We start from the raw sequence: 25,237 nt of genomic DNA, 5'->3' as shown, positions 1-25,237 counted from the left end.
GTTCTTGTGTCAAAGCCTGCGCAAGTTGTTTAAATGCCAAGGTTGGTGGATTCATTCCTTTGTATTTTAATTCTGAATCCTGCTGGAGAAAGCTGCCTCTTCAAAAAAAAAAGTTTTCAGAAATTGTTTTTTCTTTGTTTTCATGCTCTTACCATGTAATGAGACTGCTCTTTGTGACAGCTCTTATCCGTAGCAACAAGGCCAGTGCTTTAAAACTTATTGAGCATAGCAACATGACATTGAATTATGATGCAATTTTATTTGGAGTGCCTATTCCTTAGCGATCAACCTAAAGTATTAATTTGGCAATAGCAATAGCAATAGCAGTAGACTTATATACCGCTTCATAGGCCTTTCAGGCCTCTCTAAGCGGTTTACAGAGAGTCAGCATATTGCCCCCAACAATCTGGGTCCTCATTTTACCCACCTCGGAAGGATGGAAGGCTGAGTCAACCCTGAGCCGGTGAGATTTGAACCGCTGACCTGCTGATCTAGCAGTAGCCTGCTGTGCTGCATTTAACCACTGCGCCACCTTGGCTCTGTATCTACACTTTGTTTTTTCCTAATACGTTATATAGCTGTGACGGCTAACCTTTTTGGCATCGAATGCTGAAACAGAAGTGTGTGCGATACTGCCAATGCGTGCAAAGCACAAGAGCATGCTGGAAAACAGAAAAGCAGATGATCAGATGCACACAGCTATCCGGTGCTCACTTGGCCTTTTGGGGGTCCTTGAACCTCCCTGCCCGCCCCTCCCCTTTTGCCCCCCATTGGAATGGCGGGACATCCCCACCAACAACCCAGTTCTGCAGACCCGGACAGGGAGAGAAAGTTGGGATGCCTCCCTCCACTGGAAAGTCGAAGCCCCTTCCCCTCCTCAGAGGTAAGGGCATCAGCATTCCTGGGGCTCAGGTTGTTGGGTATCAGATGGGAGAGGCTTGCCCCAACTCTGGCCAGAATGAAGCGCCTCCTAGCCTGCCACTGAGAACAAGCCAGTGCAGCCACTCCCCTTTGCGGTTGCTTACTGGTTGGCGCGCCTCTTACCCCTCTGTAGCTCTCTATACTGCGCTTTCCTGGGGCAGCTTACCTCCTTGACAGCAGCTCCTCCTGCTTTTCCTGTTCCATCATCCCAGCCAGGAGTGGCAGTGCGAGAACTGCCGCTGCCTCCTTGCAGCAGCAACATGGCAGGGTAGCTGGCACCCAGCCAGCAAACCCTGCCTCACTGCCCGGTGGGCCTGAGCTGGCCACATGCTCTAGACTGCGGATGCGCGACAGTGCTGCGGGCTGGGTCTGTGCAAGAAGCCTGTTTGGACAGGGAGGAAGGGAAGCCCTGGCCCACCCGTCCTGGCTGGCAGCTCTGCTTTCCTTGCTTTTGCTCCCCTTGTGGGTTTCGGCATGTGCATGCACACTGGGCAGCTGCTCTTCTGGTTTCCGGCGCTCCCACATTCATGAAGATCAGCTGGCTGACACTCCAGAACCCAGAAGAGCAATAAGCGACAGCTCCGCGTGCCCTTCTGGTACATGTGCCATAGGTTCACCATCATGGTTATATAGAGACAGAGACTAGGCAAATGCAAACTTCTGCTTATTCTTTCCTGCCAAATTAATTCTTAAGGATTGGGAGAATCTGAGAAATCATTTTTATATGGCATGAGAACTATAATTGGGAATAATTAATTATTATAAATTGGAACATCTCCATTGTGTATTTGCTTTCCAGATATAAAACTCCCCTTTGGGTTGCTCATGTTAGACTTTTGTAAATGAGAAATGACACTGATAGTGTTGCCTTTGCTTTTCACATATTGGTTCAGTGCATTGAATGTTCTTCCTTGAACATACATACAGAATCTCTTCCTTAGGTTCAAAAGATAATCTAAAATTACATAGATGTGTTAAAGAGCAATTACTTCATTAATGAATTGAACATGCTCTCCAAAAATGTCAAACTGAAGCTCATAGAAAATCATTCATTGAGTTGAGAGAAAGTCACTTTTTTTCAATGTCTGTTGAGGACCCCTGATAAAAAAGAATCTGAACTCTAAACAGACTTTTTTGACGTTGTTTCTAAAACTCGAATGCAGTCTGATAATCCCATCCCAGGCATATTTATGTGGAAATTAGACTCCCTATATTAAATGATATTTAATCCCTGGCAGTTGTGCAGAATATTGCAGCATCCTATGGATGCATATTCAATCCATTGAATTTAGAGGACTTCACTTCCAGGGAAGCATGAGTAAGATTGCAGCTGTAATTACTAACTGAAGCAACATTTGGTTGCCTGTTTACACTAAAAAGGTTCTGGTTATTTATTTTATATTTCATGTCATTGAGGCTGCTTTATTCCATGTTTGCCTTCATTGAGGCTGCTTTATTCCACCTTTACCAGGATGTGCAAATGTGCGGGAAACAGAATGGCGACCAGGCTTTTTCGCCTTAGCACAATCTGGCGATAAAGCGCTGGGAGCCCCTGGAATCGACTTGCTTTTAAAGAGGTCCTTGAGATGATTGAAAGTCAAGGGACACGTGAAGACCAAATACCGAGGGGAGCTGACACCTTTCATCGGCCCCGGACTCCAGAATCTTCAGTGCGGCTTGGCGGGTTCGGCCCCGTGATGACGATGGAGGCGTTTGGGAGCATTTTGCGGTGGTTGTGAGGCCTTTCAGTCTTTCTTCTACAGCTGGTGAGCCTCCAGCGACCTTGTCGGCCGATTGCTGTCACTGCCATCTCTTTAAAGAGGGGGAGATCGATCGGGGCTTCTATGTGGATTCTATGTGGATTGGGCGAAGCGGGCGGCTGGCTGTGTATGCCACAGCCATAGCCCTTCCTGGTTGCCCCCCCCCTTCACATCTGGCTTGGCTTTTCCACCAACGCTGCCTTTTCCACCAATGCTGCCTTTTCAACCAACGCTGCCTTTTCTCTCCATCGCTCCCTACTCAATGTGTTCTTTCTGGTGAGCCTTCCCCCTTGCCTGCTCTGGTTGCTGCGGAGTCCCCGTCAGTCTCCCCCTCCCCCATTTCAATGGCAGCCGAAGTAGTAGCAAAGCAGAGGCTGACATCCGGCCCTCCTCCAGAAAAAGGCGGTCAGACCTGCAGAAACGACAAAGCACAAACAAACAGATGAACAACAAAACACGAAAAGGGGAAAAAGGGAGAGGAAGAGAAAGAGAAAAGAGAGAAGTGGGAAAAAAATTGTCAGGAAACTGACCAAATCAGGGCTTGTCAGGATAAGCAGAATAGAACTTGCGGAGTAACTGAGGGGCCCGAACATGGGACCCGTCCACCCATTCTGCGTGAGAGGGGGGGAAATGCTTCTAAGCCACCAGGTACTGGATATGATTCCGGCGTTTACGAGAGTCCAAAATCTTGCGAACCTCGAAATGTTGTTCACCATCAATCAAAAGCAGAGCGGGAGGTGGAGGAGCAGGCGGACGCAACAACGAAGTGCAGACAGGTTTTATGAGGTTAACATGAAAAACCGGGTAAACCCGGTTGAGGTGTTTAGGCAGCTGCAGCCGAACAGAAACAGGATTGATGATCTTGACAATGGGAAATGGGCCAACATATTTAGGCCCCAACTTCTTCGACTTTTGTGGAGTCTGAAGAAACCTGGTGGACAAATAAACTTGATCACCAACTGTCAGCCTCTGCTTCGCTGCTGCTTCGGCTGCCATTGAAATGGGGAGGGGGGCATGGTATTTGGGAGGGGACTCATTGTTGTGCTGGAGGAAGATTCTGGATTTTGAACTGTCCACCTTACTGCGCATGTAGAGGAGGAGTGTTTCCCGCCAAGGCCAACGGAACCAGCATTCCATCCTGGTGATGCCTTTCAAAGTTATCTCACACCTGACAATTGGGAGAATTATGATTGGACTGTGCACGGGATGCCAAGGGGAGGGGAATGAATTATACAATATATTATTCACTTTTGCGCCTAAATAATCAGACTTCGCTTAGCTTCGCTTCTATTCATTTATAATTAGTAAAAGTACACTTGATTTCTACCCATCGAGTCCTGTGGTTTTCTTTCCTGATTTTTGAATGAAGAAGGGCTGACAATTAAGTGAAGTCTGACCTCCACCCCACCAGGAGCTACAACCTACCGAGGGGGGTGTTCTCACAAGAAGAAAAAGAATGTCTTTGCATGTGAGTGATCAAGAGGAAACTGAAGGGGCGGCAGCAGAACCATCTTTAACTGAAAGGCTGGCTGGTCTAAGGGTGGAAGAGCCTACTGTTCGTCCCCGATGGACTTTGGGTGTGGGACAAAAAGAGGAGTCGGAGGAGTTGGATGCGGGAGTCACGAGAAGGAGACCGAAAAATAAATCAGCAGAATGGGGTGACGCTGGGGAAGAGGATTACAAATTGTCCCACACCATGCAACTCCTCGAGGAAGCTATGTCCGAATGCAAAAGCCGTGGAAGAGCAGTGGAAAGGGAGCAAGCTGAAGAGTTTGAGCAAAGGTACTTCATGCACAGGTTAAGGGAGGGTGAAGAGGACGAGGGGGGTTTGGAGCAAGGAAACCCAGAACCAGCCTCCCTCCCCAGCTCAGGCCGCTCAAAGAGTAGGGGGGCTCCCTGGCGATGCCAAATGGCAAAAGTCCCTCCCTTAACAGTGAAATATGATGGTGATCCCAAAAGTTTAGGTCTGTTTATCATACAGGTCTGGAACTATATGGAGATTTATAGTCCGGATTTAGAGACTGATGATATGAAAGTGAGGATGGTTTTACTCTCATTGGAGAAAAAAGCGGCCGAATGGATGGTGGGCTTACACCAATGCAATTCCCTTCTCCTGAGGAATTTTAATGACTTTATGGCTGCAATGAAGAGGAGGTTTAATGACCCGCTGATTGAGAAACGCGGGAGGGTGAAATTTATGGCCCTGAAGCAGGGAAATAGACCGGTGGGTGAGTATATTCAGGAGTTTCAACAGCTGTCAGCCTATATGAGGGGATGGTCAGAAGACACTTTGTTGGATCAGTTCGCTGGGGGATTGAATGAAAAAATTTACCAACAGTGTGTTAACAGACACCTTCCCCGCCGAGTGACTGCATGGTATGAACACGCAGCAGATGTTGAGTTAGATTTGGCCAGACTTCAAAGCATGAAAGAGGAAGAAGCGGAGAAGTCGCCCCCCCCATCGGCCTAAAAAGCCCCCCCCCCGCGCCAGAGGTGAAGGGAAAGGAAGCTTCGCCGGCAAGGCCAAGCCTTTCACGTGCTTCCGCTGCGGAAAGGAAGGCCATCGCACCGTGAATAAAATGGCTCAGACCGCTCCACCCCCTCCCAGAAGAGAGGGGAGGGCAAGTAAGACCCCGAGCAAGAAGAGAGAGGCTTCATGCGCTGCTGAAAATGTCCCCCAGCATTTCCAGCCGGAGAAAGAGGAGGGAGACGTTAGCTCCAGCTCGTCTGATGAATCAGATGACGACCGCTCGCATCGTTGGGTGAGTTCAAACAAAGGCCCCATGCTGATCCCTATTGAACTAAGGGTTCCACCTGCTGGCGAGACTGAAAAGCTTTTAGCTCTGCTGGATTCCGACTGTTCTCACTGTATGATTAGTCCGGCAATGGTGGAAAAACTGGGTTTGAAGTTGAGGACTTTAAAAACCCCTATTGTTTTTTGCCAAATTGATGGTTCTATTGCGGGATGGGGCCCTGCTCATTTTTCTACTGAGCCCTTAGAGATGAAGATGGGAACCCATCAAGAATTAATCACTTTTATTGTGGCACCTGGCATGGACCGGCCCCTTATATTAGGACTCCCGTGGCTTTGTAAATGGAACCCTCGCATTAACTGGAGGAAGGGGTGGTTATGTATTTGCACTAGCGCGACCCCTGAAAGGGAGGTTGAGACCCCAGATCCTGCTGATTCCAACCCCACTTTGGCGGCCAGGGGGCAGGAGAGGATCGAAGGGGAGGAGAAGATTCTGAAGGAATATTGGGATCTGAGAGAAGTATTTAGTGAGAAATCTTCTGATAAGCTTCCCCACCACCACAGACCCACTGGTTGCACCATTGATATTTTGCTTGGAGTAAAGCTTCCCAAGCCCCAAATATATTAGATGTCCCCTAGGGAGATGGAGGAAATGAGAAGATTCATTGATAAGAATTTGAAAAGGGGTTTTATCGCACCGGTTAGACCCAAGGTGGTGGCCCCTGTACTGTTCAGGGAGAAGAAAGATGGCTCTTCGTCTTTGTGTTAATTTTAAGAACCTTAATGGAATCTCCGCCCAAAACCTCTACTCACTACCCCTAATGAAGGACATGCTGGCCCAATTGGGGAAGAGCCGCATTTTCACTAGGCTGGATTTGCGGGAGGCATATTATAGAGTCCGTATTAAAGAGGGAGACGAGTGGAAAAGGCTTTCAACTGCCCCCTTGGCTGTTTCCAGTTTCGTGTGATGCCATTTGGCCTGCAGGGGGCGCCTGCGGTTTTTATGCAATTAATTAATGAGGTGTTAATGAGGTAATGAGATGACCATCTTTACCAAGGTGTTATCGTATATCTGGACGATATCCTTATTTACACGCAAACACGGGAAGAACATGTGAAGCTGATTCGTACTGTGCTGAAGAAGCTTCGGGCCGCGGAGCTTTACGCCAAGTTGTCCAAGTGTGAATTCCATCAAGAGAAGGTTGACTACCTGGGCTATCGTATCTCCCACACGGGTGTAGAGATGGACCCCGCTAAAGTTAAAGCAGTCACTGAGTGGGAGGCCCCTCATACACGCATGCAGTTGCAGAAATTTTTGGGGTTTGCCAATTTCTATCACCAATTCATCCATTCTTTTGCTAAGATTGCTCTTCCCATAACTAACCTGTTGAAGTCCAATGGTGGGCCGAAGCCCAAGCCTAGCAAGCCGTTGGATTGGACCATGGAATGTCAGGCTGCCTTTGAGAAGTGAAAACAGCTTTTTGCCGAAGAATCGGTCCTCAAGCACCCGGACGTGGACGCACCGTTTGTGGTTCAGCTTGAACCACAGCTGATTCCAGTGACGTGCCGGTGGGGGCCGTGTTGCTTCAGGCCAATGATCAAGGTAACTTGCAACCCTGCGCATACACCTCTCGCAAACTAACTGACACGGACAGACGTTGGGCTCCTTTGTAATCATGCAGCTTAGTCCGCTTCTTATCAGCCTGTTTCTTATGGGCGCGATGCGCAGCGTCCAAAGTTTGGAGAGCTAAAGGCCAAACGCGCCGAAGGCAATCACTCCACTCAGACAGAGACAATACTTGGGGCTGCTCACGAGGAACCTCAGGAATGGGCACAAAATCCTGGCCAAACACCACACAGAAAGGGGTGAACCCAGTGCTGCAATGCACAGAATTATTATAATCCACCTCCCCGTGTGGCAACAAATCCACCCAATCATCTTGCTGGTAGTTGATGAAACAACGTAAATATTGTTCCAGTACAGAATTAGGCCTCTCACAAGCCCCATTAGTCTGAGGGTGGTGGGCGGAGCTTAAACCCTGGGCGGAGCCAATCCACTTCAGAAACTCCTTCCAGAATATGCAGGTGAACTGCACACCTCTATCCGAAATGATGCGGTCGGGCACCCCATGTAAGCAGTAAATGTGGGAGATGAACATCTTAGCAAGAGTCTTAGCAGAAGGAATCTTGGAGCAAGGGATTAAATGGACTTGCTTGGAGAACAACTCGGTAACAACCCAGATAACAGTGTGTCCCTCACTCAGGAAGTTTGACGATGAAGTCCATAGAGATCTCCTTCCAAGGGGCGACAGGGCGAGCTACAGCCTGGAGCAGTCCTTGCTGTTTCCCCGGCGGGTGTTTAGCAGCAGCACAAACGGGACAACTGGCAACATAACATTCAATGTCCTTTTTCAAAGAAGGCCACCAAAACTATCTCTTGATGAGATGGAGCGTTTTAACGAAACCAAAATGCCCTGCCATTCGGGAATCATGAGCTCGCTGAAGAACAATTAATCGAAGAGACGCAGGAACGTAAAGTTTTGCCCCAATCCAGGGCAACTCATCCCTCATAGTACATTCATTCATGTGCTGCTGGAACCAATCATCATCAGGGAAGGCTTTCTTGAGATTGGAAAGAAAGTCCTGGGACATCTCCACTTTAGAGCATGCCTGATTCCTAGTAATAACTGGAGCAGCGAGGCCCGTCGTGGGAAAGACAGGCTGGACCACGCTGAGTTTAGAACAGTTGTACTGAGGAAGCCTGGATAAAGCATCAGCCATAAAAATCTTCCCCCCTGGAATGTATTTCATGGTGAAATTAAAACAATTGAAATGTTGAGCCCAGCGCATCTGTTTAGGAGAAAGTCTTCTGGGAGTTCTCAAAGCTTCCAAATTTTTATGGTCAGTCCACACCTCAAACGGGTGTTTGGCGCCTTCCAGAAAATGGCGCCAAGTGGCCAAAGCCCAACGGACAGCAAACGCCTCCTTCTCCCAAATGGCCCAATGTCTCTCCGTGTCAGTTAGTTTGCGAGAGGTGTATGCGCAGGGTTGTAAGGTACCTTGATATTGGCTTGAAGCAACACGGTCAGACCAAGCTTCCTCAAGGAGTCTCATGGTGTGGGACAGCTTGTAATCCTCTTCCACAGAGTCACCCCAATCCACTGACATTTTCTTTGGTCTCCTTCTCGTGACTCCAGCATCCAACTCCTCCGACTCCTCTTTTTGTCCCACACCCAAAGTCCATCTGGGACGAACAGTAGGCTCTTCCATTCTTAGCCCAGCCAGCCTTTCAGTTAAAGATGGTCCTGCCATCGCCCCCTCATCTTCTTCTTGGTCACTCACATGCAAAGACATTTCTTTTCTTCTTGTGAGGGCACCCCCCTCGGTAGGTTGTAGCTCCGGGTGGGGTGGAAATGAGACTTAGCTTATTGTCAGCCTTTCTTCATTCAATAATCAGGAAAGAAAACCACTGGACTCCATTTGTTGAAATCAAGTGTACTTTTACTAATTATAAATGAACAGTTGCAAAGCTAAGCTAAGTCTGGTTAATTAGGCGCGAAAGCTAATAATATATTGTATAATTCATTCCCCTCCTTTTGGCATCCCCGTGCACAGTCCAATCATAATTCTCCCAAATGTCAGGTGTGAAATAACTTCGAAAGGCATCACCAGGATGGAATGCTGGACTGTTGGCCTTGGCGGGAAACACTCCTCCTCCACATGCGCAGTAAGGTGGTCAGTTCAGTGTCTAGAAACTTCCTCCAGCACAACAATGATTCCCCTCCCAAATACCATGCCCCCCTCCCCCATTTCAATGGCAGCCGAAGCAGTAGCAAAGCAGAGGCTGACACACACACAGTAATGATTCTATCCTTGACATCTTCTACCCTGAAGCTCAGCACAGGCACCCCTCAGAGCTGTGTACTCAGCCCTTACCTGTGCTCGCTGTATACATATCACTGCATATCCTCGAATCCAGACAACATTCTGATAAAGTTTGCAGACGACATAATGGTGCTGGGGCTTATAACTGGAGGAGACGAATCAGCATACAGGGAAGAAGTCCAGAAGGTATCTGCAGGGTGCTCAAAAAACAACTTACATCTAAATACTAGCAAGACAAAGGAGATGGTGCTGGATTTCTGGAAGTATAGAGAGCAACTGCCCCACTGTATATCAAGAAGGGCGGTGTGGAGAGGGTTTCCTCTATTAAATTCTTGGGAGTGCTCATTAGTAAAGATCTCATGTGTAAAAGCAATAGAGAGTATATTTCCTTAAAGTTCTGCCGAAAAATCATAACGGCTGATGACTTCTATCTATCGGTCCACATAGAATGTGTTCTCACATACTTTATAACAGTATGGTATGTTGGTTTAACAGCTGCATAAAGGAAGGCACTACAGAGTGAGCAGTTCGGCAGAAGAAACCATTGGTTGCCCTCTAACACTACTGGATGACATCACCAGGTCTTGCTGCTTCAGCAGAATAAGGAAGATATTAGGGATGATTCACACCCTGGCCAGTGTCTCTTTTCACTTTTACCATTGGGCAGAAGACATCGAAGTATAGCCAGCCGGACAAATAGGTTTAAAAACAGCTTCTACTCATGTGCTGTCAGACTCCTAAACAATCACAATCACTCCATGTACATATGGAAACGTATGTCTAGTTTTTTCTTTTCCCAATTACTTGAATAAATTGGGAACTGTATTGTCTTGTATTTTCTTTTATGGATTGCACCAGTAGAGGCTAAACCAAATTTGTTGTATACATGATGTACAATGACAATAAAGGCTGCTGTTGTTGTTATTTGCTTAATCTTTGGTGAGATTCACAGCTTTTGGATCTGGTTGGTAGCTCAACAGTTCGAGTCCTGACCAAGGACCTAGGAACTGTTAAAGTAACGTTGAGGATATAAGCTGTTCCAAGTAGGGTGGTTTCTTGTAGAATCAGAATGTTCAAGTCCGATAAATTTAGAATTTCCAAATAGCAAGGTAGCCCTTTAGGTATTGCTCCAAGGGCTCCAATTACAATTGGGACAACACTCGATTTCTTTTTCCACAGTTGCTCAACTTCAATTTTCAAGTCCCGGTACTTTGATTTTTCTTGTTGCTTATCTTCAATTTGCGCATCACCAGGTATTAAAATGTCAATAAACCAAACTTGTCGTTGTCATTGTCTTCTTCTTCTTCTTCTTCTTCTTCTTCTTCTTCTTCTTCTTCTTCTTCTTCTTCTTCTTCTTCTTCGTATTATATTATTATTATTATTATTATTATACAATTGTATCACAGCGGCCAGTTGTTTCGCCGGATTTGGCATTGGTTACTAGTCGGGCCCCACCCAGGAGCCTAGGACGTTGTAACGTATTTTCGTAATATGCGTGCAGATCCAAGCAGTGCGGCTTTTTGCATTTGACTGATGGTGATTTTGTCAATTTTTAACTGTTTTAAATGTAATTCCAGTGCTTTTGGTATAGCACCCAGTGTGCCAATTACCACTGGAATTATTACTGCTGGTTTGTGCCATAATCGTTGAATTTCGATTTTTAAGTCCTGGTATCTTGCGATTTTTTCATGTTCCTTCTCGGCGACCCTGCTATCACCTGGTATTGCGATGTCTATGATTGTGACCTTATTTTTCTCAACCAGTGTGATGTCTGGTGTATTATGCGCCAGTATTTTGTCGGTTTGTATACGGAAATCCCACAAGATCTTGACCATCTGATTTTCGGTGACTTTTTCAGGCTGATGTTCCCACCAGTTTGTTGCTGTTTTAATATTATAATTTTTGCACAAATTCCAATGGATCATTTGCGCTACTGAATTGTGCCGCAATTTATAATCAGTCTGCGCAATTTTTTTACAGCAGCTGAGGATGTGATCAACAGTTTCATCAGCTTCTTTGCAAAGTCTGCATTTGGCATCATCAGAGGATTTTTCAATTTTGGCCTTAATGGCATTTGTGCGGATAGCTTGTTCTTGCGCAGCCAGGATTAGTGACTCTGTTTCTTTCTTTAATGTACCTGTTGTTAACCATAACCAAGTTTGTTCACTGTCCACTTTATCTTTTATTTTTTCCAGAAATTGGCCATGCAGTGCTTTGTTCTGCCAACTCTCCATTCTTGATTTTATCACATCTTTTTTTGTATTCTTGTTTCGTCTGTTGAGCCTTCAGTAGATTTTTGTTCTTTACTTCGATTAATAGATGTTCTTGACTTTCTTTTAAATAATCAGCCAGTGCATGTTTTTCTTCTTCAACTGTTTGCTTCACTTGTAATAATCCTCTGCCACCTGATTTTCGGGGCAGATATAGTCTATCAGTATCACCACGTGGATGTAAACTGTAGTGCATTGTCATTAGTTTCCTGGTTTTTCGGTCCACAAGGTCCAAATCAGCTTGTGTCCAGTTAACTATACCAGCTGTGTATCTTATAACTGGTATTGCCCAGGTATTTATGGCCTTGATTGTATTTCCACCATTCAATTTAGATTTCAAAATTTTCCTAACTCTGTTGGTGTACTCTCGCCTGACAATAGTTTTTACTTCTCCATGCTTGATGTTATCCAACTGCAGAATGCCTAAGTATTTGTAGGCTTCATTTTCGTTGCATTTAATTAGTTGGCCATTGGGCATTTCAATTCCCTCACATGCAGTGATTTTGCCCCTTTTCATGGATACAGTGGCGCATTTTTCCATGCCAAACTGCATTGAAATATCGGTGCTGAATACTCGGACTGTGTTTGTCAATGATTGGATTTCTATTTCTGACTTTCCATAGAGTTTCAAATCATCCATATATAGTAAATGCGAAATTTTTTCAGCTTCTTTGGCTGTTTGGTAGCCTAATTTCATTTTTTTTAAGATTACTGATAGTGGGATCATTGCGATGATGAAGAGAAGAGGTGAAAGTGAATCACCCTGGAAAATTCCTCTCTTGATATTAACCATTCCGTAGATCTCATTCCCTACTGCCAACTCAGTTCTTCATTGTTTCATCGCCTTTTCAGTAAAGGATGTAATATTTTTGCTAATGACAGTTGTTTCTAAGAATTTTATGATCCAACTATGTGGCAGTGAGTTGAATGCCTTTTTGTAATCAATCCAGACCATATTCAAGTTCGTTTTTCTGTTCTTACAATTTTCTAATATCATTTTATCAATTAGGAGCTGATCTTTTGTGCCCCTGCTCCTTCTTTTGTTGCCTTTTTGCTCTACTGGCAAGATGTTGTTTGTTTCCAAATAATCCATCATGTTATCTGCAATAATGCTTGTGAGTAATTTGAAGGTTGTTGGCAAGCATGTTATTGGTCTGTAGTTTTCAGGTGTTGTTCCTTTAGTTGCATCTTTCTGAATCAAGTATGTTTTTCCAGTTGTCAACCATTCATCAATTTGGCCCTTTTGTAAAATTTCATTCAGTTGGCTGGCCAATATTGCATGTAAACTGGTCAGATATTTGAGCCAGAAACCATGTAATTGGTCCTTTCCAGGTGATGTCCAATTCTTTACCTTTTTTACTCGATTTTTGACCATCTCAGTTGTTATTTCTAATACTTGCATTTGTTTGTTGCCAATGCTTTTCTCAAAGTCATGTATCCACTTTGCTTCCTTATTGTAGTCCTTTGCATTTTCCCACAATTCTTTCCAGAATTCAACTGTGGCCTGCTTTTCTGGTTTTTCACTTTAGGTGTTACCATTAACATTAAGACTTTGATAAAAACGCTGTTGGTCTGATCGAAATTGCTGATTTTGTTTATATTGGATGATTCGTGCCTCATATCTTTCAATTTTTCTAGCTGTTGCTGTTATCCGCTGTTTTACAATCTCTACAGCTTCATTGATGTTTCTTGTATCCAATCTATATCTTCTGATTAGCCGATCTATGGTTTTGTTGTTTTTAAGCCGTTGCTCATGCATGTTCTTTAAGTTACTAGCATCTGCCCTTAATTTTTTGACTTATTGTTCTAATCGGATTTTCCACTTTGGCTTTGATGCTTTTTCTATTGTGTGACTAGGTACTTTGATTTTAATGCCTAGTTCATTAGCGACTATTACAGCTGCACTGTACATTAACTGGTTTGTTTCCAAGATGGATCCCAATTCAATTGTTGAAAACACTGCATTAACCATTTTCATGATAGGGGCCAAAATTTTCTTAGGCACAGTTTTTAGTGATGGTAAACGTTGCCTTTCCTCATTAAGCAGAAAATGCTCCATGATCTTATCCTTCAATTCTTTTTGTTTTTGAGTTAGTTCATCAGTTGGTTCAGTGATAACTGGTTCTAGTGGTGGTGGTGGTATTTCCTCCCTGAGAGCTTCTTCTGGGAATTCTACTATAATGTCTTTAGTTGTGTCTTGAATATCAGTTATTTCCGCTTGTGATATTGTTTTTTTGGTTTTGCAATTTGCCTGAATTTCCTCAAGTTCAACTTCACTAAGCACTTTATTCCGTATAATAAATCCCCTTTGATCTGCTAGTCGTTGTTCACTAACATTTGAATCTGGATATTGTTCTTTACATAATTCATTCATTTGCTTTAAATAACCTCTTTTTTCTGGCTCTGAGTTGTAGTAACAGGCCATTATGGCACAGTTTTCATCTGCACTATATTTTTGTCGTTTTGTTGGCTGGTCCACTTGTAGCCCACTTGTCGATGGATGTCCAGGGACCCCAACATCTGCCGCGGCCCTTGTTAACCCGTGCGACGACCGATGCGGTATGGAATTCTTATTTGTTTCTTTCACCATATTGTTTGGGTTGGCGGGGTTTTTTTATGGGGCCAGTTGCCAACCTGACCCCAACCCTCCTCCTTTCTCATCCGGGCTTGGGACCGGCAACGGCGGAGGATGATGATGATGATGATGATGATGATGATGATGATGATGATGATGATGCAGTGATATCAATAAGCTGTATACTTCAACCCTCTACAACCGTGATATCTGGCATGTTATGTTCCAAATGACAATCTCTCTGTATTCGAAAGTCCCTCAGGATGTTCACCGTCTCATTTATTATTATATACTGTTTTCATTAAACATGAAATTCAAGTCAATTGAACATTCAAAAGCACATCACAAATACCATTGACTAGTGCTAATGGTTGTTACGAGTTGCTGCAAGCGTCCTAGATATCAACCAAATACCTTCTTAAGATGTATGATGTTCCGAGTAGCGCAGTTTTTTGCAGTTCCACTGGTGTTATTACAGGAAGCTGCCATTTTTAATGTGTTTTGTACAATTCTTGGACATGGTACCAAGTGTCCAGACCAATGTGTATCAATGTTTTTATTATTATATACTTTATTCATTAAACATGAAACTCAGCCAACTGAATATTCAAAAATGTGTTACAAATACCATTGACTGGTACTATGGTTGATACGGTTTGCTGCCAGCATCCAAGGTATCAACCAAGTACCTTCTTAAAATAAATATAAGATGTTCTGAGTAGTGCATTTTTTTGCAGTTCCGCTGGTGTTATTGCAGAAAGCTACAATTTGTTGATGTATCTTATAAAATTCTTGGACATGGTGCCAAGTGCCCCGATGACAATGGGTATCACTGTTACATGCTTCATCCATAGCCGTGATTTTTTCCAGTTCTTTTTCTTCGACTCTGGCATCTCCTGGAACAGCGATATTAATAAACTGTACATTTGGGCCCTCTACAACCGTGATATCTGGTGTGTTGTGTTCCAAATGACAATTCGAAAGTCCCACAAGATCTTCACCTTCTCATTTTTGATAACTTTTTCCACTTTATGTTCTTATGACTTTCTGCATACAGGTAAATCATATTTTTTACATAATGACCAGTGGATTAATTTAGCAACTCGGTTATGTCTAGCTTTGTAATCAGCTTGTGCAACTTTGCTACATTCACATATTAAATGTGAAACTGTTTCGACTTTGTTATTGCAGTCAGCAGTTTGGGTTGTCAGTGGATTTTTGTATCTTTCATGGCATTAGTTTGTAGTGCTTGTTCTTGAGCAGCCAGTATTAAACTTTCCGTTTTTTTCTTGATAGTTCCCACTTAAGCCATGTCCATGTCAAGTTGTCATCACATTTTCCTTCAATGTTTTTCAAGTGCTGTCCATGCAAAGCTTTGGTTTTCCATCTATTTAATCTGTCATCCAACTGTTTTTCTTTACATTCTGCCTTTGTTCCTGTTGTTTTTATGCTGTTCTCTGTTTTCACAGCCTGAAGCAATTTTTCTGTACTTTGGTTCACATAATCATTCAAACTTCAATTTTCTTCTTCTACAGTTTGATGGATTTGCAATAGCCCCCTGCCCCCTATTTTTCTTGGTAGGTACAACCTGCCGATGTCACTTCGTGGCTGTAAAGCATGGTACATATTCAAAAGTTTGTGCGTTTTCCGGTTCAGCCAAAGTCCAGTTGATTCCAGCTGAGTAGTGTATCACTGGAACTGCCCATGCATTAATGGCTTGAATTATGTTTCCAGCATTCAGAAACATTAAGAAGCAAATGTGTGTTGATTCTTCCTTGCCAAGTTATTTCTGATTAAAGCAGCATCTCATTCCAATTTAATTTTCAATGTGAATTTTAGTGAAAAACTCATTTAATAAAACTCCTAAACTCCAGTCTTAAACTTAGAATTTACAAGTAAGTAAGAATGGGTGTTAGTGTACATCTGTGTTTTATTCAGCTGTTTACACTTCGAAATGAGAAACAGAGGTTTAAAGCATGAAAAGACCCTGTTCTTTCCCTTGGATTTCCAGGTCCCTCCCTGCAGAGAGCAGAATATAGACTTTGTTATATTGCGATGAACAGATGTGGTGCCAACACTTCATTGCTGGCACAGATGGCTGGTTTCCACAATAGAGTGGTGCTCTACGATGGTGCTCAAAATGTTACTCAGTATTCCACTATGATGTTTTAGGCCTACCAGATTGTGGGTGGGCCAACTGCCATCCATTCAAAGGTCTGAGAGAATAGGCAGCCAAATGACTCTCAGCTGTGATTACAAATGGCCAAGAATGAGAATCAAAAGATCTCTGCAACTACATGGAATATTTTGGCATCCTTATTACTCCAATGAGTAGAACTTTCTACAGACTAAACAGCAGGACCAAGGGCTCCTTGCCAGAATTGAGTTGGTTGTGGGGATAGAAAATTAATTCTTAATTCAGAAGAATAGCTGCATTCATCTATTGCAATAAAAGAAACCCAAAGATTATTGTATAACTTCAGAAACAAGGTGGTTTATTAGGCAACAGATCTAACAGGTTTTAACTTTTACTTTCAATTCCAGTTCATGGCAGGGGCTACAAAGATGTATAGTGGAAGAGTGTGTGTGTGTCTGTGTCTGTGTGTGTATACACTGTGTGCACAATTATTAGGCAAGTGAGTATTTTGACCATATCATCTTTTGTGTGCATATTTTCCACCTCCAAGCTGGATAAACTTGAATGCTTAGTGGATATAAGCAGATCATATGATGTGTATTTGTGTAATGAGGGAGGGTGTGGCCTAAGATCAACACCCTATATCAAGGTGTGCATAATTATTAGGTAACTTCTTTCCCATAGGGAAAGACTCTGAAAAGACAAAAATTGTAAAAGTTCTTTCAGAAGGATGCAGCACCCTTGAAATTGCTAAGATATTGTAGCGTGATCACAGAACCATCAAACATTTTGTTGCAAAGAGTCAACAGGGTCGCAAGAAACGTGTTGAGAAAAAAAAGATGTACCTTAACTGCCAAAGATTTGAGAAGAATCAAACATGAACCTACCAGGGACCCATTATCCTCCAGTGCTGTCATATTTCAGAACTGCAACCTACCTGGAGTGTCCAGAAGTACAAGATGTTCTGTGCTCAGAGACAGGGCCAAGGTAAGGAAGGCTGAAATTCTACCACCACTTCTTGAAGAAGACACATAAGTTGAAATCACAAGACTGGGCCAAGAAATAACCAAAGACAGATTTTTCAAAGGTTTTATGGACTAATTAGATGAGAGTGACTTTTGACAGACCAGATGGATAGGCCCGTGGCTGGATCAGTAACGGGCACAGAGCTTCGCATTGGTTCAGACGCCAGCAAGCTGGAGGTGAGATACTGATATGGGCTGGTATTATTAAAGATGAAGTAGTTGGATTTTTTTAGGTTGAAGATGGACTCAAAATCAACTCCCATACCTACTACCAGTTTTTAGAAGACACTTTCATCAAGCAACGGTACAGGAAAAAGTCTGCATCTTTCAAGAAGACCATAATTTTTATGGAGGACAATGCTCCATTGCTTGCATTGAAGTACTCTGCTGCTTGGCTAGCCAGTAAAGACCTTAAAGATGTAAGAATAATGACATGCCTCCCCTTTCTCACTAAATCCTATTGAGAACTTGAGGGCTCTTCTTAAATGGGAGATTTACAGTGAAGAAAAACAGTATACCTCTCTGAACAGTGTCTGGGTGGGTGTGGATGTTGCTGCACACAAAGTTGATCATCAACAGATGAAGAAACTTGACAGACTCCATGAATGGAAGGCTATATTGATCACTGATTTTTTTTAACTGTCAGAAATGTTTATTTGTAAATTTTGAGTTGTTTATTATTCTCACTTTAACAGATGAAAATAAATGAGTGAGTTCATTTAGTTGCATAATAATTCTGCACACTAATAGTTGCCCAATAATTGTGCACACATAGCTATTCTCCTAAGAAAGCCATAAACTCACTTTTACTTTCTTAAATATTCAGGTTTGAGGTTTATTAAATTTTGGATTGACCGTGAGCACTGTAGTTGTTCAATAACAAAATCAATCCTCCAAAATACATCTTGCCTAATAATACGTAGAGTCAAAAGCAAGTTACCAAAACAATTTTAAGTAATAACCATTCTGACTATTTCCCCCCCCCCAAAAAAAATCAATGTTTACTACTTGATAATTTGATGGTTTAAGGCCAAAAGAGAATAGGGGAAGAGAAGCAGTCAGGAAACTAAGTCTGTTATAAAGCTGACTAGGAACAAAATGAGGCAAAATCCAACACAGCTGAGAATATCTATTGAGGAAAATAACAGAACACTGTCCACTTGGCCCCAACTGACTCTGGACAATGTGAAGCATAGATCAAGGCATAAATATTCAGTAATTTTCCTTAAATGCATCCTTTACACAATTGAAATACTTGCCCTTAAATATATTGACTGGTATTCTTTTTCCAGCTAATACATTTCCATGAGGCAATAGCACATATGTGCTAGTCGTTCCTGACTCTAGGGGGTGGTTTTTCATCTCCGTTTCACAGGCAAAGAGCCAGCGCTGTCTGAAGATGTCTTGGTGGTCATGTGGCCTTCCCACCAAAGGTGGTCCCTATTTTTCTACTTGCATTTTTACATGCTTTTGAACTACTAGGTTAGAAGAAGCTGGGACAAGTAACAGGAGCTCACTCCATTACACGGTGCTAGGGATTTGAACCGCCGAACTGCCAACCTTTCTGATAGACAAGCTCAGCGTCTTAGTCACTGAGCCACCACACCCCAATCCATGAGACAATAGAGTTGATTTATTTGAATGTGATAGAATGTGACAGAATTTAATGCGTACAGTTAGTCCTCAACTTACAACTACAATTGAGCCCAAAAATTATGTTGTTAAGTGAGGCATTTCTTGAGTTTTGCCCCATTTTACGACCTTTCTTGCCACAGTTATAAAATGAATCACTGCAGTTGTTAATTTAGTAACACCATTGTTAAGTGAATCTGGCTTCCCCACTGACTTTGCTTGTCAGAAGGTCGCAAGACAGGATTCCATGACTTTGGGACACTGCGACTGTCATAAATATGAATCATTTGCCATTTGTCTGAATTTTGGTCACATAACCATGGTGATGCTGCAATAGTTGTAAGTGTGAAAAATGGTCATAAGTTACTTTTTCAGTGTTGTTGTAACATTGAAGGTCACTAAATGAACTGTTGTAAGTCAAGAACTACCTGTATTTCTTTTATGCTTGTTAGTGACTTAAATGTGAAACAGTAAAGTACTAGAAGCAAAAGGTATGTCTACATCAACATTCTGTATGCCACATATTTATGCTGCTTCAAAATCTCCTAGAATATTATTTAGGTTAAGCTCAATAAATTAGGAGGAGAGGAAATTGTGTGGCACTTCTGTTAGGAATATAATCTAACGGTTGGGTTGGCAATATATAAATCATGTAACAATGTTGTATCTGTTTCTTTAAAGCATATTGTAAAATGTGATTGGTTGTTGTTTTCCTCAATTGGCCATAAGAGGGAGCCAGAATGACTGTTAGTTCTCTGTTCGTTAGATGCTGGGCTGATCTGATCTGAGTGTCGTGAGCTATTGTAAGTTTTGCAACTGCTAGCAAACTTCGAGTACTGAATTGATTGTATGATACTGGACTATGTTATTTGGATTATCCCTTAACTGAAAGACATTGATGACTGACTGACTCATTTGTATAATAAAGGGGGCAAACATTACAAGCCATGGCTCGAACTATGATAGCTGATTCAGGTTTGCCGGAAACACTGTGGGGTGAAGCTATGATGTGTAGTAACCATGTTTTGAACAATGTGAATACAACCACCGGTGAATTGCCATTCACTAGGTGGGATGGCAGAAAACCTGATTTAAGTTATCTACACACATTTGGAGCTCCGACATGGGTGCATGTTCCCTCACAAGTAAGACTGAAAGGGTAACATAGAACTTGACAGTTATTTTTCATAGGTTACAAGGCCAACCATAGATCGTTTAGATTTTGGGAGAAAGGCACAACTAAGGTTCACTGTAGCACTAGTGCTAAGTTTATAGAACACGTGGGGTGGAATAAATTAAAAATAACTGGTGATGTGATGTAATTATCGACACCCTGGTAGTCCCTAATGATGAGGTAAGAAAAACAGTAGTTAAAGAATTTAAGGAAGAAGTACATGACGAACCAGAAGAACAAGAGCAGGTTATACAGGAGAGTCCACTGGTGAGCCCTGAGTTGCCTAGACATTCAACCTGTGTAACACGACCACCTGACAGATATCAAGCTACTATAGCATGTCAAGTAGATAAAGTTCCTGCTACTTATCATGAATTAACCCTGTATCCTAAGGAGGAGCAGATAGTTTGGAAAACAGCAATGGAAAAAGAACTGGAAGCCTTACAAAAGTTAGAAGTGTATGAAAATGTAAGATTACCCCCAGGTAAACATGCCATAGGATGTAAATGGATCTACAAGATTAAAACAAGTGTAGATGGGACTGTTACCCATAAAGCCAGATTGGTAGCACAAGGGTTTGATCAGTCAGCCAATGACTATGATGAGGTATTTGCATTTAGTCTAAAGGCTACAATATTACGTGCATCATTAGTTTGGGCAGCTAGGCATGGATATGTAGTGAATCATTTAGATGTTGAGACGGCATATCTCCATGCACCGTTGCAACATACTATATATTTAAAGAAGCCTTCAGGGTTAAACACTGGTAATAACACTGATTTCTGGAAGTTAAAAAAGAGTCAGGCTATGAATGGAATCAATGCATAGTGAAGGAATTAACAAATATAGGTTTCAAAGCTGGCTGATCCATGTTTGTTTAAGAAAGAAAGTAATGGTGTGATTTCATTGTTGCTATTTTTCACTGATGACATAGCATTAATCACTAAAACTGAGCAAGAAGCTATAAGTATTATAACACTGTTAAGGATGCAGTTCAGTATAAAACATATCGGTGAGATTAGGCAATATCTTGGTTTACAAATAGATAAAACTAGCAGAGGATACAAAATCTCATAAACGGAGAAGATTAACCAGCTACTCAGGACGTTTAGGATGGAACGTGTAAACCAGCTAAAACTCCAATGGGTCAGGAATTTAGCCATGATGATGTAAAAAGCCCTGTGTTTGATAAAGGTATTTATCAATCATTGATTGGTAGTTTATCGTATCTGAGTAATTGGTCAAGGCCCGACATAGCATATAGTGTAAATCAATTAGCCAGGTTTAATGATGAACCTACTGAAAGGCACTGGCAAGCTGCTAAGAGGATATTAAGATATCTTAAGCAAACGATGCATTATGCATTGTATTTAGAACCTAGGAATGATCTGAGCTTAACTGCATGTGCTGATGCAAGTTTTGCTACAGATGTGTCTACGTGGAAATCAACATCAGGGTTTGTTGTATTTCTGGGAAAGGCACTAATTGGATGACGGTCTATTAGACAAAAACATTTAAGTTTATCAACTATGGAGGCTGAGTCCTCATGTCTGTCATTATTATGTACAGATTTGGTTTGCTATAAACAACTCCTACTTGATATTGGGATTGACATACAAGAGCCTATTGTTGTTTACGAAGACAATCAAGCAGCAATTCAGATGGCATCCAATCTTGCTGTAAAAACTAGGTCAAAACACACTGATATAAGATATCTGAATGTACGGCAAAGTGTGAATAGTAAATTAGTTTCACTGGAGTATTGTATGTCTGAAGACAACATCGCAGATCACTTTACCAAAGCCCAAGGTACTATAAAGCATAAACGTTGTTGCGAGGAACACGGATTAAGATTGTAAAATTTATATATTGTCCTACCCAAAGGGGAGAATGTTAGGAATATAATCTAACGGTTGGGTTGGCAATATATAAATCATGTAACAATGTTGTACCTGTTTCTTTAAAGCATACTGTAAAATGTGATTGGTTGCTGTTTTCCTCAATCGGCCATAAGAGGGAGCCAGAACGACTGTTAGCTTTCTGTTCGTTAGATGTTGGGCTGATCTGATCTGAGTGCCGTGAGCTATTGTAAGTTTTGCAACTGCTAGCAAACTTTAAGTACTGAACTGATTGTGTGATACTGGACTATGTTATTTGGATTATCCCTTCACTGAAAGACATTGATGACTGACTGACTTTTCCGTGTATGACTTGGATTGTTTGATGGACTCTGATACCTCTATTTCCACGAAAGTAAAAGCCTATTTAAACGGCAATGTCTTTGTATGCTGGTTTGTGTGTTTTCCAACACAACTCTCACAACGCTTCTCTGAACGTACTCGCTCTCCCAACGGGGAGCTTACCTAACAACTTACATGACCATATCCTGTATTTACAAGTAGGAGTTGTTTATAGCAAACCAAATCTGTATTTGCAATTATTCCAGCTGTGAAGATATCATTGCTGCAATTATTTATTAAATATTTTGCTTGTTTTTTATACTATTTAGGTAGAAAGATTCACTATTAAGAGTGGTTGACAACTTTTAAAAATTTAAACAGAATATAAAAATTAAAAATATAATGGATTATTTAAAATTAATACCTGAAAAAGAGAAAACTCTAAATTTAAAACAATTTTCTCTTTCCAAAGGAACATTCAACTCGAAAAATACCTCAGCTGCCTTCACTATTGTATTTTCAGCTAATCTAAGCCAACTGTTCAATTTTAAAGTAAGATATTTTGCAGGAAAACTAATTTTTATTTACAACAATGTTGTTACTGCAACAGTATTTTTATTTATTTATTTATTTAACAAATTTATATGGACACCCAACTCCTACATGGTAACTCTGGGAAGCATACAAAATTTAAACTTATATAAACCAGTTTTTCTTCAATTACATTCTACATAACATTTGGAAGTTTATCCTGTATCACTGTCACCTTACTCTTGCACAGTTATGGAAGGTCCATCTGACAAATCCACAGGACAAGCTTTCTTTCCCAGGTTCATAAGCTGTTATTGGTTTCAATCCATGTTTCCATACATGATACGACTAAATTATGGCAGTTGAACAAAACAGGAAATGTCAAATTTGTTCAAACTTCATTATGTCTGACAAGCCACAACTGAGATTCACATCTCAGAATGATTGTGTCCACAATATGTTGTTTTACAGTTTTATTTAATGAAACTATTGGTTATACAGTAAATGCACGCCAATAACAAAATATGCCAATTTATTATTTTAAAAGAAAATAAAAATTCAGATGAATGGATTGGAAAGGAGTCTGTACTTAAAGCATCATTTTTGACAATAGTTCATCTTGCTACAGTTTGGGACTTACTATGAGTAATACTAAATATCTGGCTAAGTTGACTATCATTTCTTGATAAATCTAATTTCCAATATTGTTGAAATACAAGTAAGGCCTCGACTTACCACCACAATTGAGCCCAAAATTTCTGTTGCTAAGCAAGGCAGTTAAGTGTGTGTTAAGTGCGTTTTGCCCCATTTCTTGTCATGGTTGTTAATGAATCTGGCTTCCCCATTGACTTTCTTTGTCAGAAGGTCACAAAAGGTGATCATATGATCCCAGAACATTGCAACCATCATAAATATGAATCAGTCGCCAAGTGTCTGAATTTTAACCATGTCGCCATGCTGCAATAGTCGTAAGTCACTTTTGGCAATGCTGTCATAACTCTGAACTAAACTAGACGAATGGTTATAAGTCAAGGACTACCTGTATGCCTTCATACTTAAGTTGATACATATATTCCATTGTTTTATGTTTATCAAATGAAATAAAAATGTTATAAAAATTATTCAATATTCAGCCAGTGCTTCTGTATTTGGTTTTTATAGTGAAAAACTCCTTAGTTTTTTCTAGCAGCCATTTAAAAAACAATCAAAACCAAAATGAAGAAACCTTAATGATGATCTCATTATTTCAAGAACCACTGAAATTCATCCTTTTATTTTGTCTGTAAGTAGTTTTATACCTTGGATGGTTAAAATTCTGCACCGAGGAACATTTGGAAGTAAAGAAAAAAAGAAAAATGATATGAAGAATTATAATTTAGTTTTTCTCTCAAGACAGATGGTGATACTACCTTAGGAATGTTCTTACCAGCTCCAGTTATAAACAATTTCTCCAGCATTTGCTGACCAACCTTCTACTCAGATAACACCCTGAAGGGTTTGTGTTAAAGGAGATGTTTTACAGAATACCCTGAAGAGAGAAGGGACACCTCATTGAATTCAGAATGCCAAAGAAAATCTGGAATCCACAAAACTCACAGGAATCCGGGCCTACATGCAATATTCAAAGCTAAGATTAGATTAAAAATGAACAATATGGCTAGGAAGGAGAATAGACCGACCAGTGATGAATTTGTTTCTGAGTCCAATGAGTCATACATAAAATATAAACTACTTGATGTTTCATCATTCAGTGACTTACATCTGTATTTGTCAGCTTCCTCCATAGAAAAACATTGGAGAGAGAGGATATAGCTGATATTATAAGAGCTTTCTAGAGCTTTGAACTGTGAGCTCTTTCTATCATGCCGGATTTCTTCACTTAACATTGCAGTTGTTTGATCTGGTATCTTGTCTATATGAATGTACTCTGATTTATGGTCCTCAAATCACCTCAAATTCTTTCAAATGCAGATTGGAAGCTTGGTGAATTTTTGTTAACGTTCTGGATTTCTACTGTTGTCAACATGTGTTACATAATTACTTACATATTATTGTATTGGTAATTTCCTACTAAAATATATATTCCCATGACTTGTGGAAAATTATGAACAAGTTGTAAGATCAGAAGGGGAAAGAGAATCTTAATATTTATTCCTAAGACTAACAATGTCCTTTTGTCTGTGTTTGTGTGTGTGTGCTTTATTTGCATTTAGGAAAAAAATGTGAAAGAAGCTGAACATTTATAAGATATGGAGTTTGCTACAACATGAATTTTCCTCTCACTTTGCAGTGTTTAACATAAAGAACACATCATGTCATTCTGTGATGTGACACATCTGCTAAAAGAAAATGTATAATGTAGTGAACCTGTTATATTTTCTATAGAAGCAAGTAA

General features: G+C 41.3%; 1 protein-coding gene across 1 annotated transcript in view; it reads left to right on the top strand.

The window, feature by feature from the left end:
- The window catches only part of SRGAP1 (SLIT-ROBO Rho GTPase activating protein 1), a 178,919-nt gene that overhangs the window by 79,148 nt on the left and 74,534 nt on the right, over positions 1 to 25,237 (top strand). The gene's annotated exons all lie outside the window — the stretch shown is intronic.

The sequence above is a fragment of the Thamnophis sirtalis genome, unplaced genomic scaffold (assembly GCF_051295495.1).
Source record: "Thamnophis sirtalis isolate CommonGarterSnake01/CBP01778 unplaced genomic scaffold, rThaSir2_p1.2 scaffold_9, whole genome shotgun sequence".
Classification (NCBI taxonomy): Eukaryota; Metazoa; Chordata; class Lepidosauria; order Squamata; family Natricidae; genus Thamnophis; species Thamnophis sirtalis.
The sequence above is the reverse complement of the archived record's forward strand: the minus strand, read 5'-3'. Positions and strand labels throughout refer to the sequence as shown.